Raw genomic sequence first — 27,996 nt, forward strand, 5'->3', positions numbered from 1 at the left:
TGAGGTTTGGAGCACTCTGAAGAGGTGTGACCCCCGGCACACTTCACACGGCGTACTTCGTGGTTGCAGTCACCCGCAAAGTGCGCCGGGCCCTGACAGCGATAGCACACCAGGGTAAGCATCCTGGAGCGAGGCTTCTCCATCTTAACAGTAACGATATCGATGGAGGTGAGGGTGGGGAGGAGGCGGTTCTCCAGCGTGTCAGGGGCGTGTCAGGGGCGGAGACAAAGAAGATGGGGCAATGGGTACAGAGGGAGATGATTCTCGAAATGACTTTGGGTGTAATGTTGAGAGCAGTTAAGGCCACCTTCACGTCGTGGTCAGCGTTCTGCTTAGGGACCCCCTGACAACGACCCAGAGGTGGCGAGACTTGGTGGTGGGAGGAGGGGGGGAGTAGAGTAGTGGAGTGTCTGATGTTGAGGATACGAAGGGTATGAGGTCTTCTGGGGTACTGAACTGACAGGTGGAAGAGGTCCTCGCCTGCCGTTTTGATGTGATAAGGGGAGGTGGTTATGGAGTTCAGTATGTCAAGGAACCCTTTAAAGGGCTCCTTGTACTCAATGATGACGGGTGGGGGGGGGGCAAGGGGGGCGGCTGAGGTTGCAGGGGAAGGGGGACGTGGTGCTGGGGGTGTCTGCAATGCCATCAATGGCCGCAAACATGTTGTAGACGGGCACTTTCGCAGCAGTCGTGGCGAGTTGGCGGCGGGATGCCGTTTTGCGTGGCACTTGCAAGCACTCCATGTCAACAACCACCTTCTTCTTCTTTGTTTGCCCATGTTCTTCTGCAGGCTGGGTGGCCTCTGAGTCAGAGGAGGAGACTAGCTGCTGCTTCCAACGGTCAGCAACCGGGCGCCGATGGTCGTCATCATTGTCCATCAGACTCCCGTCATCACTGTCATCGGCCACAGCAGCCATGATTGGGTAAAGTAGGGCCTGCAGTCGAACACTGTCGATCTGCGCCCCCCCCCCGCCCCCCTCAGCTGGGGAAATAGCAAACTCAAACAGTTTTACCAAGAACCTTATAAATGTTCAATGTGAGCACCATTTGTCACACGGCACACATCAAGTCTATAGCCGAGTTCTTCCCAAACATTGACAAGTGTGTCTTCAGTGATTGTATCAACAGCTGCTTCAATCCGGTTTCTTAATTCAGGGAGGTCTGCTGGTAGAAGAGGCACATACACACGATCCTTGATGAAGCCCCAAAGGAAAAAAATCACATGGCGTCAGGTCAGGTGAACATGGAGGCCATGAAAAGCAAGCCCTGTCATTGGCCCCCTTGCGGCCTATCCAGTGTTTGGGTACAGTGATGTTCTACCAACCACGTACTTCACTATGCCTGTGAACATTTATGAGCTTCTTGGTAAAGCTGTTTGACTTGCTCTTTCACTCGACATCTCATCTATGTATAACTGTAAGTTTAATGTAATAAATATTATAAAGCATTAAAACTCCTATATTCATTTATTAACACCCTGTATAATTGCTACTTAGAGCTTTATTTTACTTATCAGATGATTTGCAACAGGGATCTCCTTTTCACTGTGATATAATGGGCCAAGAGCACACACTTTTTTACGAGGCTTTGTGCACAGAAAACAGGGCAAAAAAAAACTGTATCAGTATGTTTCCTCTTGTATGGCTATGGTAGAAGTCTGTCTCGTCTGGCAAAAGCGTAATTTTAATTAAATCTACAATCATGTGATTGCACATACATGAAACTGGGGTAGGCCATTGATGTACATGGAAACTATTATGTAGCAGGCCTATGTTAAAATATGAATGATAGCATCTTGAAAAACCAACAGAATTTAGTGCAAAAACCAATTACCTTGTCACAACAGGTAATCTAGCACAATCAAGATCAGTTTATTCATACTTGGATGGATATAGTTTACTATTAGATACAAGTAGATGTCTTTGACCACTGAAGTAAACAGCATGGAAATGATGTCAGTACTTAGTTGCAGTATTTTCACACACTAATGGGTAGTAAATAGTTTCGTAAATCTAGAAATCTAGCTGATTTAACCGTATAGGAACTACGTACCAAATGACCAATAGATACACAATACATAGTCACCTTTAGTCAATGAGGTTTAGGATACACTGTAAAGACGTTTGGCAGAGTAGAGGCAGGAAGACTGACGTTTCGTGCGTGCATACAACATACAGCACTTCTTATTAAATAAAATTTAAAAAAAAAGTGTATCAGTATCTACTCTTGAGCAACATTTTAATCCCTACATGGCTTAAATGTTTCCAAAATCAAATTCTTTCATTTCTTCCATTCCCACATGCCCTTTGTTCACTGCATTCTGGCAGTGCATGTTTTTTTCCCCTCACATTTTTCACTTCTCATGCATGTGGAGAAAACTAAATGTTTCCTTCACACTACACTAACAAATTCTATTTGTACATTCCATAAACTTTGACAATGGTAGTCCTTTTTGAAATTTCATTCTTAGTGACCCAGTCCAAAAATCAAATTTATATCTTCAGCTACATAGCCATTACTGTTATTTAGCGATTGTCTCGTGTGTGCTACATGGCTTGCTGCCTTCCCCATTTTACCTGACTGAATGGTACGTAGTGTGAGAATGAAAAGTGTAACGTGTTCACAGAATGAAAATGAGGCAACGGAAGCGTCCGATTCCACCCACCTGCTTTGACTGATGACGTAAGGGTGTTGTGATGTGTGACGTCTCTCTCTCTATCTCTCTCGTAGTGAATGTGTTTTAATTTACGTAGGGAAGTTTGACTTTTGAATTTTTAAGGAATTGTGGTATTGGTTTTGTTTTTCGTAGTTGTAGGTGTTGGTTTTTTCGTATCAATAGTTGTGGTTGACCTATAAGGGAAATGACTGATTCCAATTTTCGTAGTTGTTGGTGTTTTGGTATCGTCAGCAGCGGTTGACCTATATAGGTCAAGGGAAATGTCCGATTCCCGTAAATTTTTGTACTTTTTTCTTTTGTTCACCATTTTGCGTATTTTGGGATCGTGGTACGTTTATTTTTTACTGTTATATTTAGCTGCTCCCCTCCCTAAAGCCACCAATTTCCCGTGGTTGTCCCGTTACTTTGATTGTATTGTTGGATGGAGATGTTATTGTCTTATTTATACGTATTTTCGTGTTTCTTGCCGTTTGTATGTAGTGACATCATAGGTGCCATGTTGAAGACGCTTAGGATAGCCATTTCTGCCCTTTTGATGACGTCATGCGTCAAAACAGACAAGTGGAATCGGACACTTCCGTAATCCAATGAAAATATGCAAGACGTTTAACTCCAGAAATGAACAAATCTGATTTATGAATGACGTTATTTACTACAAATAACTAATTATATTTATTTTTAACGCTGCCAAAGAAAGTAAATGGAATATGTCTATGTAATTATGATGCATCTGTACATAAAAACTAATTAGGAACATTTTCACTTACGTTTAGCAACACCTGAAGGGGTCTGGCGATAATACGCACTTCTTCTAACTGAATAGGTGTAGCCATGGACCCATAGGTTGCTCAGAAGTTGGGCGACATCCTCTTCTGTCTCGTAAAATCCATGGATGTCGTAGTCTCGAACAAGACATACCTCTTTCAGCGATAACCACATTAACCTCTCGATCACGTCTACTTCCTGGTCTACAACACAATCAGTAGGCATAGTCGAAGAACTGTCTGAATCTTAAGTTTGTGACATACTGCTGCGACAGAACTCGAATCTCCCGCCACTTTTACGTCAGCTCGATTTTCTCCCACGTCAGCTCGATTTTTAGTCGCCGATCGATATATCGATATACTATGCAGACGCTGGGCTACGTCATTTTGACGTCACTTCCTCAGTTCGTAGGCTCTATGTAAGGCGCTGTGGCTCACACGGCTACAACCTGTGGCGGGGCCACGGTTCGACCAACGCTACCTGCGAGCAGCATGGCGGGTATCCTAGAGTAGTCACAACAGAAGGAAGCAACAAGTGTTGTAGAAAGCTGTGCTGAGCATAGGAGTACGTGAATGCAGCACAACGTAAATGTTTTAGAACGTTTTCAACGTTATCTACGTGATGTACAGTTCGAGTTTGTGATAGTAAAATGTCGTTCAGATGTTGTGTGACGGGATCGAAGGTGCATGTTTTTCCATTTACAAAGGAAGAAACATTATTAGAAAAATGGAATTGGGCTACCCCAATTCACATTTAGCAAAACGAGATAGGTAAGTTATTTAGATCATTTACGATTATACTGTAGTTATGAAGTAAACAATGTAAGCCATAACCTTAAATTTACACATCCCCTGGCACTTACTTGTTAATCTTTCCAGAGTATTGTATTATTAGTAGTATTATTTTTATTACCACCACTAATATACCTTAAATTCTGTAAGGGGAAATTAAAGCTAAACGCCGTTCATAAAGCGTATCCACTGCAATTTCGATTTTGTGTGTTGTTGCTGAATCCAAAGAAGTTACAGGGTACTTAACATCAGTTTCTGTTGTAAGGGCGTACCCAGGATCTGAACTGGGGGGGGGGGGGGGGGGGGCATGTCATACCAGTCTCAGGAAACAAGGACTCAAGACAACATACAGCACTTCTTATTGAATAAAACAGTAAATCAGTGAAAAACTGCTTTTAATAAACATTTTAAATACAAGAATGCACTTGTACAATCCGAGAAAACATGCAGCATTTCTTATTAAATAAAACAGTAAACTAGTGAAAAACTGCGAATAACTTCTAGGGGGGGGGGCAGTGGAGTTCATCACTATGCCAACAGAGCTGCGCTTATAAATCTAACAAGGGGTTGTGTTTCAATACAAGAGAAGGAAAGTTGCTACTCACCATATAGCGGAGATGGTGAGCCGCGATAGGCACAATAAAAAGATTCACACAGTCATAGCTTTCAGCCATTAAGGGCTTTGTCAGCAGTAGACACACTTACACACACCCTCATGTACACACACACACACACACACAAGCTCAACTTGCATAAACATCCGTAGCCTCACTGAGCTGAAACTACACTACTATTGTGCCTATCACAGCTCAGCATCTCTGCTGTATGGTGAGAAGCAACTTTCCTTCTCTCGTATTGTTATATCCCATCCTGGATTTTCGATTGTATAAAGGCGTTATGTTTAGCAGTTTAGATGTTTGGGCCTGTTAGCTTTTCAGTAAGTTTATCATAGCTTCATCAATTGAAGTTTATCATAGCTTCATCAACTGAAGTTCATCATAGCTTCATCAGTTGAAGTTTATCACAGCTTCATCAACTGAAGTTATACATGTACGCAGCTCTGTGATTTTAAATAGGCTATTAGAGGGGCCGATATTGGTCTATAGTTACCTTGTAGGTCTCTGTCACCGATTTTGTGCATTGAAAGTGTAAAAAAGAGCATTGGCTTTCTAATTTCTATAATTATACATTTTAAAACATAGCTGCTGTGCCCATGGTAGTCCTCTGCCCTGGATCTGTTCAGCCCGTTTTCTGAGTTGGGAAGATCAGTAACAGTAATTTTTCTCCAAGTGATTATTTTATTTGTTTTACTCTGTAATTGCAAAAGGAAGGTCTCCAGATCAGATGTATCAGCACTTTGTGATATAAGTAAACTTTCGGAGTTCACAAAATATTCATTGAAGTTAATTGGGATAGTAATTTCTTCCTTTCCTATGTTTGATTCCCTTTTTACCACATTCCAGGATGTGTTACATTTATTTTTAGAATTAAAAATGTATTTCTCATTAGCTTTGATTTTTGCTGCTTTAATTTCAAATATGTAGCTATATGTCTCTTAAGCTTAAAGAGTTTTTCTTGTTCTTACAACTGTCAGCAGTTATGTTCTTAAGCATGAGTAAAAGATCCTGATTTTACTGAGTTGTGGTGTGTTCCATATTTAGGTGTGTGGTTTGTGATTATGGAATTGCCAGTGTTGCATCTTTTAGAAACAAGAGGTCAGTTACTGCCTAGTGTATGTTTCATGATGGAAATGAATGTGAAGAAGCATTTATTAATATCTATCGCATTGCTCAGCAGAATGGACCTTTCAATTAGTTTAAAGTCATTTCTCATTCTTTCAGTGTTCTCTTAATTGAGAACTCTTTATGTAGTTAAAATCTAGAAATTAGCAGTAGACAGTTTTCCATATTTGAGCCATATGCCATCACTGTCATATATTCCTAATTTGATGGTCTCACATTCTACTTATTTCTACACATTGCTAATTATCAAGCCATGCTTCGATCTTGCTTGGTTTAATTTAAGTAACATAAATTCATTGAGCTTACCACATTTAGCAAAAAACATTTTTTTCTCTTTACTTTTTATTTCTAGCTTACTTTCTCGAGTGATAAAAATTTTGCAATGCTTATATTTTGCAGTCATTAGAACTGAAGTGGAGAACCTTCTTGTAAATCAGTAGCTGGCATTTGGTAAATAGATGCAGTAAGAAGTCTGTGAGTGTGAAATGCCACGACATATGCTTCAGAAATATAACTAGTAGTCACTGAATTAGCAGATGGTACAAAAAAGTTTATTTCTGTAATTTTAATTCAATGTTCAGTCACACAGAGATTGCTGCATGTAATTTCACCTGGCCAGTACTGGAATTCACTAACTATATTATTTAAGGATAGCACATTTACATGTAACAAAATTAGATCATTTTCGCTACAGCATGGCATTCAGCCTAGTTTTTTATTTAATTTTAGTATGTCTTTTTTTACTATGTTCTTTGTCATTGCCAACACTGGTATATCTCTGGCTTGGTCAGGCTTGTACATTTCTCTTATAGGGTTCTGATTGTTGAGACATGTGGTACTACTTGCTAGGGCAGGCCAATTTATTATTTCCCATGTTAAATATTTTTGGGGTTAGTTTTAATGAAGAAACTGCTCTGAGAAAGAGAACATGGTACTCACAGTGGCAGCAGTCACATTACGGCTTAGAAGAAGCCAGGTAAACCTCGAAAATGTGTCAATAATAACTAATACATACTGATGACCTCTTTTGGTGTGAGGTAAGGGCTCCACATAACCAATATAGAGTTTGTCCATGGGGCAACTTTCACGCTCAGAAGTGAGGAACCTCTGTTGAAGAGTGTTATTCGGTTTGGCCACACGACACAACTGACACCGAGAAAACATTTCTCTAACGTCTCGGTCAATAGACTACCAAGTCAGATGCTACTTAATCTTCTGCAAGGTCTTATGGGTTCCTAAATGATCGTCAATCAACGAGTTGTGAAATTAATTGAAAATCGGGTGCAGTAGGGTACCTGGTAGACATATCTTAATCTCCTTGGGACGTCCCACCCTTTCACACAAAATGCCTTTCCTCATAATGTATTCATCTAAACGCTCCCCTGCCAAAAGCCCAATGTCATTAAAACAATGAGGAGTACCGCCTAACACGACTCAATGAAGATTGCCTTCTGCAGCCTCTTGTGCTTAATTTCAAACTGAAATGCCGAAATGCGAAGCGCCAACCTCGTGAAACAGCCGGTTTTTTCACGGCCTGGCTAGCACCCAGCTTAAGGCTTGATTGTCAATTTCTAACTGACATACTCTATGTTCAAGATAAAACCAGTACTTCTGCAGTGCGAACAAGAGGGTCAGTGCCTCACATTCGTAAACAGAATATTTAAGCTTGGCACTTGTTAACAGACGAGACGCATATTCTCATGGCTGCCTTTGACCCTCGAACTCCTGGAGGAGGACTGCCAAAATTCCCGCCTTGGATGCGTCAGTTTGGACAATAAATTTATTATCAAAATCGGGCACTCCAAGAAGTGGAGGATTGGCTGTTGTTGTTGTTGTGGTCTTCACTCCTGAGACTGGTTTGATGCAGCTCTCCATGCTACTCTATCCTGTGCAAGCTTCTTCATCTCCCAGTACCTACTGCAACCTACATCCTTCTGAATCTGTTTAGTGTATTCATCTCTTGGTCTCCCTTTACGATTTTTACCCTCCACGCTGCCCTCCAATACTAAATTGGTAATCCCTTGATGCCTCAGAATGAATCCTACCAACCGATCCCTTCTTCCAGTCAAGTTGTACCACAAACTCCTCTTCTCCCCTATCCTATTCAATACCTCCTCATTAGTTATGTGATCTACCCATCTCATCTTCAGCATTCTCCTGTAGCACCACATTGCGAAAGCCTCTATTCTCTTCTTGTCCCAACTGTTTATCGTCCATGTTTCACTTCCATACATGGCTACACCCCATACAAATACTTTCAGAAACGACTTCCTGACACTTAAGTCTACACTCTATGTTAACAAATTTCTCTTCTTCGGAAGTGTCTCTTTTCCTAATCTAATTCCCTCAGCAGCACCCGACTTGATTTGACTGCATTTCAATATCCTTGTTTTGCTTTTGTTGACGTTCATCTTATATCCTCCCTTCAAGACACTGTCCATTCCGTTCAACTGCTCTTCCAAGTCATTTGCTGTCTCTGACAGAATTACAATGTCGTTCGCGAACCATAAAGTTTTTATTTCTTCTCCATGGATTTTAATGCCTACTCCGAATTTTTCTTTTGCTTCCTTTACTGCTTGCTCAATGTACAGATTGAATAACATCGGGGATAGGCTACAACCCTGTCTCACTCCCTTCCCAACCGCTGCTTCCCTTTCATTCCCCTCAACTCTTTTAACTGCCATCTGGTTTCTGTACAAATTGTTAATAGCCATTCACTTCCTGTATTTTACCCATGCCACGTTCAGAATTTGAAAGAGAGTATTCCAGTCAACATTATCAAAAGCTTTCTCTAAGTCTACAAATGCTAGAAACATAGCTTTGTCTTTTCTTAGTCTAGCTTCTGTGATAAGTCGTAGGGTCAGTATTGCCTCACGCGTTCCCATATCTCTACGGAATCCAAACTGATCTTCCCTGAGGTCAGCTTCTACCAGATTTTCCATTCGTCTGTAAAGAATTCGCATTAGTATTTTGCAGCCGTGACTTATTAAACTGATAGTTCGGTAATTTTCACATTTGTCAACGTCTGCTTTCTTTGGGATTGGAATTATTATGTCCTTCTTGAAGTCTGAGGGTATTTCGCCTGTCTCATACATTTTACTCACCAGCTGGTAGAGTTTTGTCATGACTGGCTCTCCCAAGGCCGTCAGTAGTTCTAATGGAATGTTGTCTACTCCCGGGGCCTTGTTTCGACTCAGTCTTTCAGTCCTCTGTTCAACTCTTCACACAGTATCATATCTCCCATTTCATCTTCATCTACATTCTCTTCCCTTTCTATAACATTGCCCTCAAGTACATTGCCCTTGCATAGACCCTCTATATACTCCTCCCATCTTTCTGCTTTCCCTTCTTTGCTTAGAACCGGGTTTCCATCTGAGCTCTTGATATTCATACAAGTGGTTCTCTTTTCTCCAATGGTCTCTCTAATTTTCCTATAAGCAGTATCTGTCTTACCCTTAGTGAGATTAGTCTCTACTTCCTTACATTTGTGCTCTAGTCATGCCTGCTTAGCCATTTGGTACTTTCTGTCGATCTCATTTTTGAGACGTTTGTATTCCTTTTTGCCTGCTTCATTTACTGCATTTTTGTATTTTCTCCTTTCATCAATAAAATGCAATATTTCTTCTGTTACCCAAGGGTTTCTACTAGCCCTCGTCTTTTTACATATTTGATCCTCTGCTGCCTTCACTACTTCATCCCTCAAAGCTACCCATTCTTCTTCTACTGTATTTCCTCCCCCTATTCCTGTCAAATGTTCCCTTATTCTCTCCCTGAAACTCTGTACAACCTCTGGTTTAGTCAGTTTATCCAGGTCCCATCTCCTTAAATTCCCACCTTTTTGCAGTTTCTTCAGTTTTAATCTACAGTTCATAACCAATAGATTGTGGTCAGAGTCCACATCTGTCTCTGGAAATGTCCTACAATTTAAAACCTGGTTCCTAAATCTCTGTCTTATCATTATATAATCTATCTGAAACCTGTCAGTATCTCCAGGCTTCTTCCATGTATACAACATTCTTTTATGTTTATTGAACCAAGTGTTAGCGATGATTGAGTTGTGCTCTGTGCAACATTCTACCAGGCGGCTTCCTCTTTCATTTCTTACCCCCAATCCATATTCACCTACTACGTTTCCTTCTCTCTCTTTTCCTACTATCGAATTCCAGTTACCGATGACTATTAAATTTTCGTCTCCCTTCGCTACCTGAATAATTTCTTTTACCTCATCATACATTTCTTCAATATCTTCGTCATCTGCAGAGCTAGTTGGCATATAGACTTGTACTACTGTGGTAGTTGTGGGCTTCGTGTCTATCTTGGCCATGATAATGCATTCACTATGTTGTTTGTAGTAGCTTACCCGCATTCCTATTTTCCTATTCATTATTAAACCAACTCCTGCATTACCCCTATTTGATTTTGTATTTATAACCCTGTATTCACCTGACCAAAAGTCTTGTTTGTCCTGCCACCGAACTTCGCTAATTCCACTATATCTAACTTTAACCTATCCATTTCCCTTTTTAAATTTTCTAATCTACCTGTCATTGGAGGATTGGCTATAGCCGCCTTAATGTGCTCAAACATGGCCTCTTGAGCAGGTCCCCACTCAAAACGCACCCCTTTTCGGCATAGTTCATTTAAAGAAGCCGCCAACTGAGCAAAATTTAGGACAAAATGCCTAAAATAATTTGCCATTCCTAAGAACTTGGCAATCCCTCCCATATCAATGGGCGTCTGATGGGCTCTCAACGTCTTAGTCCGCTCCTGATCAATGCAAATACTCTTCTCTGATGCTAGGTGACCTAAAAAGGATACCTGCTGCCCGACTAATGTCACTTTATTGGGTTTAACAGTCAAACTGGCCCTGCAACCTAGCAAAAACTTGGTGGATATGTTCCAAATGTTCCTAAAACGAACGACTATAAATCACAAAATCGCCCAGGTAATCATAAACACAGACTAATTTCAAGTCTCCAAGAATATTATCCACCAAACGAGTAATTACGGCTGTTCCTGTAGCCAAACCAAAGGGGACCGTATTAAATTCAAACAGATTCCAATCAGTACAAAATGCTGTCACGTGATTATATTCTTCGGCTCAGGGAATCTGATAATAGGCTTGATTCAGGTCGAGCACAGTAGACCAATCAGCCACAGAAAACCAAGTAAAAGAGTTATGAAGATCGGGTGAGGAACCGATTCGAGTACAACCTTCTTATTTAGGTGACGTTGTCAACGACAGGCCGAAAGTCCCACCCCTGATCCTTGGGGACAAGGAATATAGGGAGGCATAAGCCGATGTAGAAGGCCTAATAACTACCTGCTCAACCATTTTGGAGATCCTGCCCCTTAGTATCTTCACCTTCAGCGGTGAGAGGCAATATGGGGACTTCCTGACAGGAATATGGTCAGTCAGACGAATATGGTAGTCAAGAACATTAGTGACCCCCAATCTATCACAGAGAAGCTCTGGGAACCTCTCCAGCAAGCCCCCTAGTTCAGAGGCCTGCTGGGAAGAAAGTTGGATGAGATCAAACTCGCTAACCTTACCATCAACAGCCAACATTCCCGCATCTCGATGCACCTTGCTTTTAGTACACTCACAGAACCCAAATTTCTGACCAGAACCAAACTTAAAGAAAAAAGCGTACCCCAAATAACCCAAGACAAGAGCAGTTTTACCAATAGTATCACATCCCAAAATCAAATCGACTGGCAGCTCCTTAACCGAGGCCAAAGACAGGGCCACGAGAAATCCCCTACCGACATACTCCCTCGGACCCAACCATGCAGAGACAACACCTGTCCCTTGGCAACCCGACATCTCTGCACCAAAGGAGGGACCGCCCAAAGTCTCGCAAGATGACCAAATTCAAGAAACCGTTCTAAGCTCAACAGTGAAAAGGAGCTATCGGAATCCAAAAGGGCACAAATAGGTTCACCATCTACTCGAGAACAAATATAAGGCAGTGGGAGTAATGACTGAGCAGTGACAAGGGCACATCAGGGTGTAAAGGCCCAATCCCGGTGTCGCTGCACAACTGGGTGTGTTTTATTGACTGAGTGTCTGTGGCTGAACGCAAGTATGAACTAAATGCCCTGTTCAACTGCACCTAAAACAATGCCGCGATTCCCCTTTAGCTGATGGTGGTAATCTGGAGTTCCCCTAAGTGATACCCACAGACTGAACTTTATCTTCGCACTGTCTATCGTCCGAGAGCGGCAATACAGATATAGCTACAATGATGGCACGAAGGTCTTCCCAAGTGGAGGGACGACCACGAATAACAAAATGTGACTTACCCACCACTCACATTCCCCTCAGGACAACTGAAACTAACTCCCGTTCTGCCTAGTCGACAAACAAGGCCAAACAGGCCTTCTTAACTCTTTCCACGTATTGATGCAACTCCTCCCTATCTTGCAGCATCTGTAAAATATAGTGACACTTGCGCTGTTTACGAACTCCTGTGGTCAATCTTTTGCTGATCACTAGCTCCCTCAACTGCTGCAATGAAAACCCTTCTGCCATGGCCCTGGCTGCCAGAGTTCTCAATTTGCCTCTAGTTAAAGGATACAATAGAGACAAAATTACCTTATGCAAAACGCATCAGCGAGTTGCTCAAAGCGAACAAACAAGCATACCAACCTTTCAATTTGTTTGAGTCACAGGCCACGTCATATCCACATATTGCCCTTTCTTCCTGCGTCCACAGAATTGTACAGCATCTGATCAAAAATCGCTTGGAATAGCGGTTGGTATCACATCAAATCCTGCCATCCTGGGTTTCTAAAATGCAAAGGAGCAATCGATAATTTAAATACTTTAATCTCTGACATCTGTGACGCAGCCACATGGAACGAAACTACCACAGCCATCTTTGTTGATGTTGTTGGTGCCTATGATAATGTGCACATGTCTGTGTTGCTACGGAAGTTGGAATCCGATGGAAGCAGTTTCTTCCCTATGAATGGTGCGAATACTGGAAGCAATGGCAAATTAAAATTCACTGCACTGAAGTCCTTCCAGTGTTCCAGTATGACCATCATGGATCTTCTCAGTTCATTCATGTAACATATTTTGATTATTCTAGCACCGGAAAAGGAGCTTTCGCCCATCTCATACCTCGTGTAAAAGTGGGCAAACAATACTCAAATTTATACTGATGGCTTAACATGGATATGGAACATTATGTGAGGTGCACATTTTTCTGCCAAAAAAAACTGCTAAACAAAGGAAGTTCGAGCTTCCATGTGATGCTTCCATTTTTCTCGCTGAAACACTCGCTGTTCTGCAGACAAGAAAATAGTTACACTCCATACCAATCTCCAAAGCAGTAATAAGAACTGTCTTGCATAGCATATTAAACTCTATTAGTGATCCGAATTGGAACAAACGGACCTGTCAGCTTGCCCTACACCTGGGAGATCACTACTATCAAGCAAAACAGACTGGTCACGTTACAGAAATCATTTCGATCAAATGACATTTTGACACCATCCATAATGTCTGCCCCCGGTAGCTGAGTGGTCAGCGCGACAGACTGTCAATCCAAAGGGCCCGAGTTCGATTCCCGGCTGGGTCGGAAATTTTCTCCGCTCAGGGACTGGGTGTTGTGTTGTTCTAATCATCATAATTTCATCCTCATCGACGCGCAAGTCGCCGAAGTGGCGTCAAAAGACTTGCACCAGGCGAACGGTCTACCTGACGGGAAATGTCACACGACATTTCATTTCATCATCCATAATGACAAAACAGACTAAATAGCACAACCCACTGTTAGCAGCGGAAGACCTATGAACATCAAACTTTGAAACACAGCTCTCCTTTTACAGATCAAACGACAAGCGATTCTTTCTTGGTCAGTGGAATGGAATGATAGTCATCAAATACAGGGTAAAAGGTACACAGGTATACAGCCAAACACAACGAGATGGCAATGGCTCGTTAAGTCCAAACAGTAAAGGATATTAATATCACCTACTGTGTAGATGGGTGCATCTCAATCACTAATCATTCCCTGCCCACTTACATTAGATTGGCGTATTGGGGACGCCTTATTGTCAATGTGGTGGCATCACACTTTGTGATATCAGTAACACTGTGTGATCAGCAGAGACAACATTGTACAGGAACTCTTGAGACTTGATTACTGCCACCTACTCTGTACTACCAGAGTTCTTAGAAATCAGTCCAGGAGTTTATACAATGCCTTAGACAAGTTTATGGCTCAAGAAGATATTAAAAAAAAGACGTAATGAACCGGAACAGAATTACCGACTTCCAAACAAGCAAATGGTTTACTGTTGTTTTTATCCATTACTCTCAATGAATGAGTGTTACCATTATATTCTCAAATCTCATTTACGTATGTCTCCTCTCCACAGTCCGTCTGATCAAGTTTACACTGCTCTAAATCTGATTTTATTTAAATTATGGTTGCTAAATAGAGTCGCACTGGAGGATAAAAATAAAAAACTAAGAAAAAGAGTAAGTACTGGTTAGAGAATGCGCTTCAAAATTTCTGTTAATATGAAACTAAGAACTTGCACAGAGTATGTTCTTTTGCTCTGAGAATAAGATTCAGTGAATTTTCTCTGTTTTAATCATACGACCCCATAACACGAAAAAACGCTACCGTCTATACCTACATCTAAATCTGCATGATTACTCTACAATTCACAATTAAGTGCGCAGCAGAGGGTTCATCGAACTACCTTCAAGCTATTTATCTACGATTACACTAACAGTGCGGGGGTAAACCGAGCACTTAAAATCTTTCTATGCGAGCTCTGATTTCTCTTATTTTATCATGATGGTCGTATCTTCCTATGTAGGTGGGAGCCAATAGAATATTTTCGCATTCGGAAGTGAAACTTCACGAGAAAGATGCGCCACAACAAAAAACTCCTTTGTTTTAATGACTTTCACCCAAATTTACGTACTATGTCCGTTGCAATCTTTCCCCTACTTCGTGATAATACAAAACGATCTAATCTTCTTTGAACATTTTCGATGTCCTCCGTCCCATCTGATGTGAATCCCACACCGTACCGTAGTACTCTAGAAGAGAGCGGACAAGCGTTGTGTACACACTATCTATAGTCTATCTGTTGCATGTTCTAAGTTTTCTACGAATAAATCCCAGTCTTTGGTTTGCTTTCCCTACAAAACTATCTGTGTAATCCTTCCAATTGAAGTTATTCGTAATTGCAGTCCCTAAGTCATTAGTTAAATTTACAGCCTTCAGGTTTGTGTGATTTATTGTGTAAACCGAAATTTAGTGGATTTCTTTTAGTACCTACTTATGTGGATAACTTCACACCTTTAATTATTTAATTTAATTAATCAGTTGCCACTTTCTGCATCATACAGATTTCTTGTCTAAGTTAGATAATTTATTACCACCGTAAATAGAGGCCACATACTGCACGGGGTGTAGTGTAAATTAAGATATGATATTGTAAGTTAAAACCATATGAGAACGCTTCTGTTACGTTTCAAAGTATTTCACGTAAAGCGACGCTGCGGAAGATTTCATGAAGGACGAAGTAATACTTTGAGCTGGATCCCTAAAATGGACTAAAATTTATGATAGAGTTGATGTAAATACTGTAAGTTTCACAAATTTTAAGTAAGTAAATTCTTTACGGAGTATTATTATAAGTGTGACAAAATTTCAAAAAAGGAAATTGTAACCTTGTCATGTCTCCTGTACCTCAGACATAAGTTCTGAAATAGTGTAAGTTATGAAATGAATAAAACACATAGGGCGCCCGTTCTGGCAGAGCAACAACATTGTATGCTAGGTCTTGAAGCATCCTTGATAGTAAATTCTTTTACAGTGAACGTCTTTGAGAGCAGTGTTATGTGTTTCAAGAATTAACTGTTATATATATGTATATAAAAGGAACAACAGTTGCAATTTTGTATTTGGCAGAAATACGTGAATTAGTGCATCCAGGTAAGAAATAAGCTACTGAAATTTATAACCACGTATGTTGGAAATACCAAACTTTATTTTGAAACAGCATTAATCCAAAATTTATATTACAGTATGTTTGATCTTGAGGAGCAGTAAATGCCTCCGTGTTATGTTAACTGTACTAATACAGTGTTAATTAGTATAATGTTTGTTACTGGGCCTACTTCAAAGATATTTTATTCCGTACCTGAAAAGTAGCAGTTGCGTCACCATTGGCCACTTCTGTAATATACTGAGACGACGTGTTCATCCCGAGAAAGAAAGTCATAGTGTTAAATACTTCGTTATTGACCAGAAGGAATGCACAGTGAATGTCGCACATTTACTACCTACATTTGTGTCGTTATGGTGGCTTGCTTAGCTCATGGGCTGTGATGTCTGTGAACGAGGAACAATAAGTGTTTTCACCAATTCATACTGCTCTACAGATCGCTAAATCGTGTATTGACAAAAGAGCATAGTAGTAGGCGTGCCTCAATGCACTTTCGTAAAAACATCTAGCAACAGGGTTTTGGAGATGTGTAACAAACGAAATAGGTTCAGTAAGAGCTGCTAGTACGTGTATTTTTCACTAAGTGCATTATTCGATATCGGAGAATAGAAGACTCGTCATCAGTGGTACGCACGTCAGAGAAAACGTAAGTCACTTTGTGAGGGAACATGCGTTAAATGTTGGTGTTAATAAAAGATCAGTTGTTTCTCAGTACAGTATGTGAACATCAGTGCATGCGTGTTTCCCCTGTAGTGAGTTCATAAGAGTTGCAGTAGTGGGTGTAAAACCATGAAAATGCGGATGAAGAAAGTTTCAAACAAACCGTGCGTTAAAAATGTATATTAAATGTTCTGATGACAATGTGGTTCACAGTACGAATTCCATCTGCCCTTACCATTACTAATAAGAATGTTATAAACCTCATGGGTTACAGTACAGGCCCAAAATAAATTCAGTTCAATATTTATCTATCAAGATTTAAAGAGCCATCTTATCTTTTTTTTGCTTCATGAGTAGTATTATAGTAAATGGTTTTATTCGGATTTGGTGAATTAACTTTAGTCTCTCAGTTGTTTTGACTGATCATAATTCTGAAGATATTCATGGGAAAAAAAACGAGGCAAGATATCTCTCATAAATCTCAGAATTGGATAGTCTCCAGCCTGAGATTTAGATATCCTGTTACTTTTTGTGATGTTATAACCAGAAAGTGGTGATTTTTTTTTTCCCATTGAACATTTTGTGTCCTACCAATTGTTACAGTTATTTCCTGTGTAGTTGTCCATTTCCTGTGGCCAGTGGAGGGTTTTAAATTTAATATGAGTGTTCTTATGAGAGACCTCGTTTTTCAGGTAGGCCTATACAAGACTATAGTTCTGGACAATTTGAAAACCATTTCAAAAAGAAGAAACGGATGAAATGTGTGCTAAGCCAGACACCATGGTAAGTGACTTCCTTGTGTTCCTCACTGCTGTTCATTAATTTCTGTGTGCAGGATGGTGTGTTAGTAACCGTAATACATGTTATGTTGCTGGATGCATGATAAATTCAGTACTATAATAATAGGGTTATGTTGATTTAATTCTGTAAAATGAATAAATTGCACAATAATCCTGAATCAGCTATGTTTTATTGCATATACAGCTGGTTTCACAACACCCAAATTTCTATTGTCTAGTGGGGAGGGGGGGGGGGAACTTAACCATCTGACATTATCTGTACCCCAATGTTGTCGTGGAACAAAAATTGCCGAAAGACTAAAAGAAGGGTGAGGGAGCATAAATTCCATAAAATCTGTTTTTCTTTTGGGGGAGCAATTTTTATGGACTTTATGTGCCCTTTTTGCTCATTTTGAACTTTTGTTCTTAGACAACATTGGGGTGAAAATGATCTCAGATGGTTAAATGATTTTACTTTTTACACCAGATGATGGAACTTTAACTGTTCCAAAACCACCATGTTAGCAATAAAGTCTCTGCCCCCATAAGAACTCTTTGTGTTGATGTTAAATGTGACATTTCATAACACTACATTAAAGTATGGTTTGTGTAGAACCTCACATTGAATGAATGGAGAGGAGAGTTCAATAAATATCTGTAAACTAATAATGCACCACTCAATAGAATTCATGGTATATTAGCATAGAAAGGGTTTATTCTGATTTGGTATGCTTCTTGTACATGTCAACTCTTAATGTGCAGCAGAAGAATATCAGCAATGTAAAGAGATGTATAAATTGAACCAGTGCAGGTAGCGCACTATCAAGTTATATGGAAAATGTTATTTAATTGTTGTTATTGTTAGGTGTTCCCTTCTAATTAAAAATAATTAATTTGTAATTTAGTTTGAAAAGATCACTGGTCTGAGAAGTTGCTTTCATGGCAGTCTACATCAAAAGCTGTCTTTGAATATGTAAACAAGGCTTCGGCACAAGCAACAGCTGTAAAGTGCAGTTTCTGATAAATGTCATTAGGGGTTAATTGTTATGCAGTCCAATAGGTGCAAAATGATGGTCTGTGTTGTCAGCAAAGGTGTGACAGTCATCAGATCACACATTGGTTATTGAAACTACCAGTGGAAATCGGTAGTGAGATGTGCAGTCATATCTAATAATTTTTAATGTGATGCTGTAAAAGACTGACAGTTTGCAAAAAGTAATAACTAGGTGGTGATGGAATTCCTTTATTTTCATACTGCGTTTTGGGTGTAACCCATTGCCAGATGACCTACTAAATTAACACCACATTTTTATACTGCAAATTTCAAAATGTATAGATATCTATTAATACAGGTATAAAGGTGTGAAAACAAAAATTCATATTTTTTTCCACATAAATACATACTGCAATACAATGTAATTACAGTGCTATGACAAAGAAGTCTTTAAACTTTATGAAGTTCCTTTATTCACATAAAGAAGGAAAAGCTGAGATGACATATACACATCTAGTGGAAGAATAAATATAGTGGCCATCGCTACATAAGTAACCTCACTTACGCTAGATGGCATAAGAGTGGTGGCTCTACAGCTTGCCGATATGGGATAGTAAGCCATTACTTCATACCAAGATTTGTTTCACAATAAGAACAGAAATTTTTACAGATTTAAGTTAGGATATATTTCATGCCAATATAAATGCAGAATAAAATATATTTAATACAAGTAGTAAAAGATGAAGAAAGGTAAAGTAAAAAGATTTAATTACAAAGAAATGAATACCCTTAGCTGCATACGTGTTGAAATTTGTCAAGGGTGACAGATGAAAATGTCTGCCCCAACTGAGACTCGGAACCCAGGATATCCTTCTTACATGGCAGACACTCTATTCATCTGAGTCACCGAGGACATAGAGGATAGTGCGACTGCAGGGATTTATCTCGGGCACGCTTCCCACGAAACCCACATTCTCAATGTATTGTCCCGCACTATGTTCATAATGCCCCCGCCCATTATACTCACAACTCGCGATCTTACTGCCGATTCCCGTAAGAGTTCAGGCACTGTTGCATGTGCACGGAAGAAGATGGTCAAATGCCCAACACAAAGGCACTATGAATACAGTGCGAGACAATAAGTTGAGAATGTGGGTTTCATGGGAGGTGTGCCAGAGGTAAGTCGCTGCAGTCGCACTATCCTCTGTGTCCTCGGTGGCTCAGATGTATAGAGCGTCTAGCATGTAAGCAGGAGATCCCAGGTTAGAGTCCTGATCGGGACACACATTTTCATCTTTCCCTGTTGACATTTCAACGCCTGTATGCAGCTAAAAGTGTTCATTTCATTCTAGCTGCATGGTCACTGATATGGGCATAAAAATACTTATTTTGTAACTTGTTTTATTTGACTGTGTGCATCACAAAATGGAAGATCATACATTTGTAACTGTGCAAAATACAGAAGACAAATTAAGCTAGTAGCTAATCAAAAATGCTGAAAATCATAGTCGGTTACCATTCGCTGTTTCATTGATTAGTTAGCACTGGGATAGAACAGCAATGAGAATAAAATGTTGATCGTTCTTCAGTACTTAATACCTCAAAACACTTCAGCTTAGATGCAGTCTTTTCCTAGTTCCTGCAACTGGACCCTTAATTTCTTCATGATTTCTTCTGCATCTCTCATTGCTACAAATCTAGTATGTGCTGTTTTGTGAGGTAAACATAGTGGAAACATAACCACCATGTATACCAGTTCTGTAACTGGCAAAACGTTTACTATCAAAGGTATGACAAGTCACATACTAGCTGTTACATGCCCACTACTTGGCTTTTTATATTGGCATGACTACCACCAGGTTATCAGGATGTATGGGCATAGACAGAGAATGTCTACTGTTGTAGAGCATGCGCTACAACACGGCAGTCATGACCTTGGTGCCTGTTTCACCACACATACCACCTACATGCTTCCCCCAGACACCAGTCTTGTTTCCACTGGTGGGAACTGGCACTACAACATGTCTCAGCTTATTTAGCTTAGTTTCTTCAATCTCTGCATTTCTTCATAGTAATTATTCCTTTCTTCACTACATATTAGTTTTCTATATCTTTCATTTTCTGACGTGTGCTCTTGTTAACTTGCGTATAATGTTTTAGCAGTAATCTGTCTTCCATTTGCCCTATTTTCCACTTTTTAGCTCAGGTTTTCAAACCTTGTCCAGTGCAGTTCCCAACAATGTCTTACCTTCTCATCCCATCTGGTAATTCGCCCCTGATATGGGGTTGCAGGTGACTCCTCCGAACTCTACCCCTTTCTCTACTAGTCCTTTTCCTACGTACCAAGTGGGGTGGCGCAGCGTACTCAAATTCGGGAGGAAGACGGTTCAAACCTACATCTGGCCATCTTGATTAGATTTTCCATGATTCCTCCAAATCGCTTCAGACAAATTCTGGGATAGTTCTTTAAAAGGGCATGGCTGACTTCCTTCCCCATCCTTCCGTAATCCGATGGAACTGATGACCTCACTGTTTGGCCTCCTCCCCCAAATCAACGAACCCACCAATCCTTTTCCTTCGTTTCCCTTCCTTCCCCTTCAATTCTTCTGCCACCAGGAGCCAATGGCTTTAAAACCTTGCATACATAATACCTTCTATATCTGTGTTCGCCTCCCTCTGTTTGGTGAGTAGACTTTTGTATCTATCCAGTTACATTGCAAGTTACTTTGCAACTACAATTTTATGCTAGGGTTAAATACACTTCTGACCATTAAAATTGCTACACCAAGAAAAAATGCAGATGATAAACGGGTATTCATTGGACAAATATATTATACTACAACTGACATGTAATTACATTTTCGCACAATTTGGGTGCATAGATCCTGAGAAATCAGTACCAAGAACAACCACCTCTGGCTGTAATAACGGCCTTGATACGCCTGGGCATCGAGTCAAACAGAGCTGGGATGGCGTGTACAGGTACAGCTGCCTGTGCAGCTTCAACACGATACCACAGTTCATCAAGAATAGTGACTGGTGTATTGTGACGAGCCAGTTGCTCGGCCACCATTGACCAGACGTTTTAAATTGGCATAAGGTCTGGAGAATGTGCTGGCCAGGGCGTCAGTCGAACATTTTCTGTATCCAGAAAGGCCCCTACAGGACCTGCAACATGCAGTCGTGCATTATCCAGCTGAAATGTAGGGTTTCGTGGGGATAGAATGAAGGCTAGAGCCACGGGTCATAACACATCTGAAATGTAACGTCCACTGTTCAAAGTGCTGTCAGTGTGAACAAGAGGTGACAGACATGTAACCAGTGGCACACCATACCATCACGCCAGGTGATACGTCAGTATGGCTATGACGAATACACACTTCCAATGTGTGTTCACCGCGATGTCGCCAAACACGGGTGAGAGATGCTGTAAACAGAACCTGGATTCTTCGGAAAACATGATGTTGTGCTATTCGTGCACCCAGGTTCGTCGTTCAGTACACCATCGCAGGTGCTCCTGTCTGTGATGCAGCATCAAGGGTAATCGCAACCATTGTCTCCGAGCTGATAGTCCATGCTGCTGCAAACATCATCAAACTGTTCGTGCAGATGGTTGTGGTCTTGCAAACGTCCCCATCTGTTGACTCAGGGATCGAGATGTGGCTGCATGATCCGTTACAGCCATGCGGATAAGATGCCTTTCATCTCGACTGCTAGTGATACGAGGCCGTTGGGATACAGCACGGCATTCCGTATTACCTTCCTGAACCCACCGATTCCATATTCTGCTAAGTCATTGGATCCCGACCAACGCGAGCAGCAATGTCGCGATATGATAAACCGCACTCGCGATAGGCTACAATCCGACCTTTGTCAAAGTCGGAATCGTGATGGTATGCATTTCCTTACACGAGGCATCACAACAACGTTTCACCAGGCAACGCCGGTCAGCTGCTGTTTGTGTATGAGAAATCGCTACATTGCAGGTGTCACCACTGTTGTGTGAATCCTCTGTAAAGCTAATCATTTGCATATCGTAGCGTCTTCCTGTCGGTTAAATTTTGCATCTGTAGCACATCATCTTCATTTTTAGCAATTTTAATGGCCAGTAGTGTATTTTTACTTTACTCTCTTTATTGGTTACTACTTGCCTTCAATATGTTTAATTTTCACCTCAGCATTGCTTTATTTGAATCCAGTAACTTCATGGTCTTATAAGCTGGAAGGACTTGTCACAGTATTGTAATGTTGGTTTTCAAAACCTTTGTATCTGTATTAATGCATTTCTATACATTTTTGCATTGTGTTGTTAATTTAGCAGGCCATCTGATAATGTTCTATACCTGAAATGCATAATGAATAATTTTTAGGAATATATTATAAACCATCAATTACTGACAAGTTTGTTCATAACCAACTCCTAAATTCACTTAACATTTTTGTAAATAATATTACAGAAAATTTAAGCCCTTCTACTTGTGAATTGTGAAGCCTCATTTGCATATGACTTGAAATTTGACAAAATGCAGCCATTTGGAGTGTGGTCAGCTGTTGGCTGGCAAACTAACTCATTGGCCCAAGAGTGAAACTGTTGCAGTAGTGTTTTTTTCCTGTTCTTAAATTTTAATAAATATAAATGTGCTTCATTATAGATTTTAAAAAGTGAAGTATCAGTTTGGGATTACTTTTGCCAGCAATTTCACAAATGTAATCCACACTCAGCTCTGTAGAAAAATTTAGGAAAGTAAGTAAATATAACAAATGTTGATAGGGTGGCGAAAGCATAATGACAATTGTTGTGACACTGATCTGTCCCATAGCCCAAAGTATATTTTAGGTTGTAAGGTAACTCCTTATTTGTAAGTTGGCAAAGTCACTGAATATTAATTCTTCTTTGTTGTTACATACTGATGTACAGCATGGCTGGATGTATAGGTTACTTTGAGAAGTGACAGTTTGATTGAGAGTTAGCAAATCTAACAGATGGTATGTCATGAGAATAATGTTAGTTTATTCTTAATCAAAATATCCACGGGTGTACTGCCGGTCTATAGTATTGATTATCAAATACGCCGGGAGAAACTCAAGAATCAATTAGGTCATTCTTATTTTGGCATTTATTTTATGCCAATTTACTTTTTGGCATGAGGTTCTTATAAACCATTTTCGTATCGTTATGATTTAATCCAGATTACCAGGTTCAACATTTTCTTGAAAAAACCTTTTAAAATATGATTATAACATTGATAGATAAAATAAGTCTTTTTAAATTAATTGAAAATTGTGAAGTTCTAGAATCAAAGTTAACGAGTTCTGTTAAACACTGCTTAACCTTGGAGCTGAACCTTAGAAAATGCTGAGAGACCATGAGATATCTTCTTTCACTTCATGCACTACTTCAATTACAGGGCTTTCCATTCCTCTCCTTGAAAATTAAACCATAATAGCCTGTCACAATTTTCTTTAAAAATATTGGAAATTATTTTCATGCTCCTGCTCCAGATTTTCTGCTGGCAAATCAATTGTTCGTGTATTAATATTCTCTCACACAGTTAACTGCATGGTGTATTAAATGTTAATAACAATCACCACAACCATGTTTCAACTACATTTGTTACACCAAAACCCGTTTAATTGTAAATGAACATCTCCAGGTGGCATTGAAAATATGCCAACAGTGTTCTGAACTAATTTTCACAAACTGGCAGAAATTTACTGATGTGACTCAAAGATGTGTATTCACCATGCAATCTAGTCAGAGAAGGTAAATGAGGGAATGAAATTGTGTAGTCACAAATTTTTGCACATTACTAGGAACGAGTGTCCTGAAAACTATACTGAAAATCCTGTCCAGTGATGTGTGCGCGTTGGAGTGGGGGAGGGGTTGTTTAAAGGTTCCTTTTTTTATAATTTGTTGGACAACTTGAACAGTAGCAGCTTGCAGCAAAAATATTTACCAATACAAATTTAAAATTTGTACCAAAAGAGTTATTATTCTTTTTTTCTCCAGGACTAATAGTTTGTGTTGCAGGGGTTAGAAAAATTGCAACATTATGAAAATTATTGTTCTACAGATGTAAAATTCATGTTTACCTTGAAATGAAAGGAGTTAAAAACAAATGTTAAAGGAGTGTACCACATCTAAGAACAATAATCATATTTATGGATAAATTGTGTTCCACGTGTGTTACGGTTTGGAGGTGGGAAGAATGTGTGGTAGAAGTGCAAGGGAAGCAAGGTTGCTGCTTTGTGTTCATGCTCTTTCCTTCTTCATCAGTATGTAAGCTGAAAGTCGAGCAAGTGATTATCCACTTTAACCCGTTACATCACAAGAAGCAAGTGCAGGGGATTTCACAATGTGATTTGGGACTTATGAATCACTTGTGATACTTCGTACAGACATACTTGGGTGATGTTGATGCTACATGGAAAATTGGATTCATGTTACTGTTGATATTAACTCAAGTAGCACATTTGGACAGAATCATCACAGCTGAAGCACTCCCAAAATCTGAATAGGTGCAGAGGCTTTTTGTGTCCCCACAACAGAATATCAGCAAGGTGTTACACAATTTGTTGTTTTAACATAATGATGTTTTAAGGGACATCTTGTTCTCATTTGTTGAATACAAAAACTGTTCAGATTGTGAGGCGGAGGTCTTCCTGGTCTCTACTCATGAATTGTGGGGTGAACTTGGCAGCAACACGATGCATCCCAAAATGCTGTGTCAGTGTTTTATGACATGATCCTACCGAAATGTTACATTCTTCTGTAATCTCTAGAACAGTAAGTCTTGATTGGCACACACAGTTTTGTTGAAGTTCCTGATGGGAGCATCATCAGCAGGCTTCAAAGGGTGTCCTGAACGAGGGTCACCTTTAATTTCTGTCCGGCGAGTTTTAAACAGTGTGAACTACTTGTAACATCGAGTATGGCTTAAGCAAACATCACCGTGCATTTTCTGCATCATTTGATGTGTATCTGTAAAGGTTTTCTTGAGTTTCACGCAAAATTTAAAGCAGACACGTGGCTCCTCTTAACTCTGCCACCTCGAAATTTGCAAAGTATGTGACACAACATGGTACTCAATATAGCACTGAACAGTAACTAGCAGACGTACATCAACGAACCTTCTGGCAGTTATGCATTAAACACAGCATGTGCAGAGATGCCAACCACATTTCGCTCCAACACATTATTGGCATGAAATTACGAATGTTCCGCAGTATTCTGAACAGACCTCCTATTTTGTAATAATATAAAGTCTGTAGGACACTACTAAAGAAGAAGGCAGCATTTCAAGGTGCAGCTTTAAGGCTACCTACTCCTCTTTGAAAACATCACATGATATCAACATTCTCAAACGTTGACAGCTATATGAAATGTGTGTGAGAAAATATTAAGTTCCTCCTTATACTTGAAATTATTATATACATTACTGGAAATATATATATATATATATATATATATATATATATATATATATATATATATATATATATATATATATATATATAGAGTGGGTGTACCTCAGAATCTTTAAAAGAGCTGGACCTAGTTTGAGATCTTTGTTACTCTGCATTGGTGGAACAACAGATAAACTACTTTATGTGCGGCATGACAGATTCCACTTACACTGCACTCTGTATGTTTCAGAAGTGACTGTAATGGCAGAGATGAAGGTTGAGAGAGGGAGTTTTGTGAGCAACCTGCGCATGCTGGTGGAAGCTTAAAATGACGCAGACGTGACTCTGGCACCCAGGGGCTCGGAGCAGTCAGCACGCAGTCACATCTTGGCAGGGAGGAGCCCAGTCTTCGACGCCATGTTGTGTTTCTTGCATGTCACTTCACAACATGGCAGCGAAGACGGGGCTTCTTGCTGGCATGTCGCAGATTGAGATGCAAGAAGCATGCAGCCACTTCGCAGAGGTAACTGACATGAGAGAAGCTCCCTTACAGCAGTTGTGAAACAGTCCCTAACCATGCTGTAGCCTGCATTATAGTCCAACAACACTGTGGACTGAACTGTCCAAAATAACAGCAAGTGTGTTACATTGGGATATGGAGTATCTTGCGTGGATTATTTTGTCATCTCTTGACCCTGAATATTTATAAAAGAACCAACTTGCGATAATAAAAAACTACACATCTTTGATTAATTGCAGCTAAAGGATAATTTGAAACATAATACAAAAAACTAAAATCATAATGTCAATCGGATTCATTTAGGACTAATAATTTTTCATATTTCCCTTTGTGATATCATACACTGAAGAGCCAAAGAAGTTGGTACACCTGCTTAATATCTTTCAGGGCTCTTGAGAGCATTGAAATGCGCTGCATTGTGATATGGCGTGGACTACACTAACGTCTGTAGTAATGCTAGACAGAACTGACACAATGAATGTTGCAGGGCTGTCCATAAATCCATAGGAGGGTAAGGGGTGGAGATCTCTTCTGAACAGCACGTTGCAAGGCATCCCAGATATGCTCAATAATGTTCATCTTTGAGAAATTTGATGGCCAACAGAAGTGTTTAAACTTGGAAGAGTGTTCCTGGAGCCAATCTAGCAATTCTGTTTGTGTGGGGTGTCACATTGTCCTGATGGAACTGCTCAAGTCTATCGGAATGCACAATAGACACAAATGGATGCAGATAATCAGACAGGATGCTTACTTACATGTCACCTGTTATAATTGATGCACCGGGGGTCCCACATCACTTCAACTGCATATGCCCCACACCATTAGAGAGCCTCCATCAGCTTGAACAATCCCCTGCTGACATGCAGGATCCATGGTTTCATGAGGTTGTCTCCATACACGTCCATGAGATCGATACGATTTGAAACCAGACTCGTCCAACTAGGCAACGTGTTTCCAGTCATAATCAGTCTGTCAGTGTTGTCGGGGACCAGGCAAGCGTGAAGCTTTGTTGAGAGACCAGCATTGAAATCTGCAGCAGCACCGTGAGCAAACAAGAGCGAAGCTGTGTGCAGGTGTAGATATACCTGCAGTTGTGGGGAGTGAGAAATGTTTCTTTTTTTCTTTGTCTTCCTGTGCTGACAGGCGTGTATGCCTCATACAGATCAGCTGTTATTGTATAAATTTGAAATGGAAGTAACATTAGTTCGCCATTGTGCATTACAGAGGCTGTCCCCTTCGAATGTGATACATACTTGTAGCAGGGAATATGAAATCAATTTGACACTATTCTGATACATTATTATATATGTATGTATGTTTGTTTGTTTGTTTTAATCTTTATTATTTGTATATGCAATATCATGTTTTCTGCAAGCATCATCTAGAGGATTTATTCCTTGAACGCCTTCAGCTAATCTTTTTTCTGATTTTGTTCCTGGACCACAACTGTTACGACCAGAGGGATGCATTTCGAATGGTAATTTATTAAGGTATTAACTAATACTTTTCCCTATTATTCATTTTTCTAAAATGTGTGTGACAAGTTACTCAAAAATGTAATCAAATATGGAATTCCTTTTGGATTGTTGATAATAAAGACACTAAATCTATTTCTTAACATTTGTGTTATTCCCACAAATAACTGCTGGCCTATCAGTTAAATCTCTAACATCATTCATC

At 40.0% G+C, this 27,996-nt stretch overlaps 1 long non-coding RNA gene across 1 annotated transcript; it reads left to right on the plus strand.

Annotated features, from left to right (window-relative positions):
• The first annotated feature begins 16,120 nt into the window (after positions 1 to 16,120).
• Positions 16,121 to 27,934, plus strand: LOC126295419 (uncharacterized). The gene is made up of 3 exons (XR_007552488.1): positions 16,121 to 16,602; positions 17,309 to 17,399; positions 26,047 to 27,934. It is a non-coding gene; the product is annotated as an uncharacterized LOC126295419 (long non-coding RNA).
• The last annotated feature ends 62 nt before the right edge of the window (positions 27,935 to 27,996 follow it).

The sequence above is a fragment of the Schistocerca gregaria genome, chromosome 11 (assembly GCF_023897955.1).
Source record: "Schistocerca gregaria isolate iqSchGreg1 chromosome 11, iqSchGreg1.2, whole genome shotgun sequence".
NCBI lineage: Eukaryota > Metazoa > Arthropoda > Insecta > Orthoptera > Acrididae > Schistocerca > Schistocerca gregaria.